Raw genomic sequence first — 2,500 nt, forward strand, 5'->3', positions numbered from 1 at the left:
ATGTGTGTGTGTGTGTGTGTGTGTGTGTGTGTGTGTGTGTGTGTGTGTGTGTGTGTGTGTGTGCGCGCGTGCGTGTGAGTGTGTGTGTGTGTGTGTGTGTGTGTGTGTGTGTGTGTGTGTGTGTGTGTGTGTGTGTGGCGCGCGTGTGTGTGTGAGCACGTGTGTGTGTGTGTGATCAATCTGCAGATTTCACCGATCTACACTAGGTCCACGTTGTGTAAAAGGCATATTAGAAACCATACAATGCTAAAATCGTTTTTCACTGTAAGTTGAACTGCCATATCCACTATTTAATATTCATGGCCTAGGGTGACATTTTGTAATGACATACTTTTCCACCCAAGATTTCTATATTCGTGCACACATGCATCTTTCCTTGCAATATTCATACCTAAGTATATACATAACGAAGCATAAGTAATATACAATGCAAACAATAAAAACTCCTCATATATACATACCCAGTCGTAAACAGAAAAGATTAACAGCCATGCCCTGTGCAATGTGGCCTCTGCACCTCGTAACAGTGTCACATGCGGTTGCTAAGAATCAGAAGAAACACGAAATAAATGCCATGATTAGTATTCTGAAGACCAGTGTTTTTCCCTAACACCCTCTGGCAACATTTACATACACACGCAAAGACACATTCACTCATAAATTTACACCCACTTACTAGATGAAAGAGAAAGAGAACTGTATAGTGCTAATATTTTTATTGGAAGTCCACGCCACTAAACAGCAACTATTCGTAAATCAAAATCATGTATATTTACGAAATTTCTTCAACACCAAGGCCCACCCCCTAAGGACATAGTTAAATTTTAGACCCTCTTGATACAAATCAAAATTAAAAACTTCTTACGATAAAATTTTCGCCAACACGATGTCGTGTTTCGCAAAAGTTATTTCTTTGGTGTGACCACATCATATATTAGCGTATTATTCTAATGAATGCGTTGGCACATGTCTATATATACAGCGAATCATGATTAGCTTACCTTACACCAGCTCGTGCAGGACCATGATAGGATATGCAGTTATCAATGAATATGTGCTAATCAATTCTCATCGTCATCTACACCTGAGGAAATACCCATTCTTTGCTGTTAATCTCTCCCCCTCTCCGCTTTCTGTTATTGCTTGGTATTATTATTAGTATTGTTATCATTATCATTATCATTATCATTATAATAATAAAAAAAAAAAAAAAATATTATTATTATCATTATTATTATTACTACTACTGTTACGACTACTACTACTACTACTACTATTACTGCTGCTGCTGCTGCTACTACTACTACTACTACTACTACGACTACTACTATTACTATTTTTATTATCATTATTACTATTATTATTACTATTATCATTTCATTATTATAATCATTGTTATTATTGCTAATATTATTATGATTATTATCATTATTATTATTAGCATTACTAGTATCATTATCATTATATTATCATAATTATTGGTATCCGTTTTATTATTTTTTGTATGTACTATATTTTTCTATATGTAGTTGAAGGTGTAGCGGCCTGTGACTCTTCTGCTACGCCAGTTCTTTGGCAGTGCCATACATTAAATTTTTTTTCCCATGTAGCACGAAATCGACTAACTATTTTGTTTGGGGTAAAAATTTTCTTCAGATGCAGTTTTAAAACCCCCGGGTTTAGGGAGCCGGAAAAAAATTTTCCCCTTTTTTTCTGGGTCTTTCCTTCTGAAAAAAAGAAGAAGAAGAAAAATGACGCAAGATTTCTTCAGCAAGTCGGGTTCAGTGCCAGGTATGTCAGCGTTGTCTGACACGCTAATCTGCCAGCTGTTTTATTGCAATAGCGCCTGTATCTTGCGTTCTTACGTGGCGATTTTTTTCTGCCTAATACATTTCACCTCATTTGTCATGTTTACAAACCCTTACACCCTCTTAATGATATGATTCGCCTCTTCACAAAATTAAAAATGCATTCAAATTTCTCTTCATATAAAGAGAGGCCCCCAGACACGACTCTTTTTTCCCTTTTTCCCCTTTTGCAAACTTTTGATGAGGAAATTGATCCTGCATTACCAGCCATTTGCAGTTTACCGTTAGCTGGTCTACTGAAGTCTTGAGAGTGACTTGCTACTTATTAAGCAACAGTGCCATCACCACCTTCCTCCGCGGAGTGACTCGTCGTCGCCTGCTTCCCAGTCTAGTTATACTTTCTGTTCTTAGGCGGTTGAGTAACACCTTGCGAGTCCGCTGTCTTTATTCTGTGCTCTCCTGTTATGGCTCTGGTTTAATCCCCGTCTATCATTATGGGAATGTCTTGAAAAGGGCCTTTGGGGGGAGCGGGGTTATCGTTCGGCTTCGTTCAAAATTGACACGAGTAAAATTTTTTTTATTTTTGGGGAACGATGGGAAAAGGGAAAATTATCAAATAATTGGAAATTTAAAGGGCCAGTTTAACAATCAAAACAAAACAAAAAAAAAAACAAAAAAATTTTTAAATAATA

The 2,500-nt window shown here is 36.8% G+C and overlaps 1 long non-coding RNA gene across 1 annotated transcript in view; it reads right to left on the bottom strand.

Moving 5' to 3' along the window:
* The window catches only part of LOC119579762, a 34,597-nt gene that overhangs the window by 10,791 nt on the left and 21,306 nt on the right, over nt 1–2,500 (bottom strand). Inside the window, exon 2 of the long non-coding RNA XR_005229315.1 lies at nt 462–542. This is a non-coding gene — a long non-coding RNA (uncharacterized LOC119579762). The remainder of the gene's footprint in view (nt 1–461; nt 543–2,500) is intronic.

The sequence above is a fragment of the Penaeus monodon genome, chromosome 12 (assembly GCF_015228065.2).
Source record: "Penaeus monodon isolate SGIC_2016 chromosome 12, NSTDA_Pmon_1, whole genome shotgun sequence".
NCBI lineage: Eukaryota > Metazoa > Arthropoda > Malacostraca > Decapoda > Penaeidae > Penaeus > Penaeus monodon.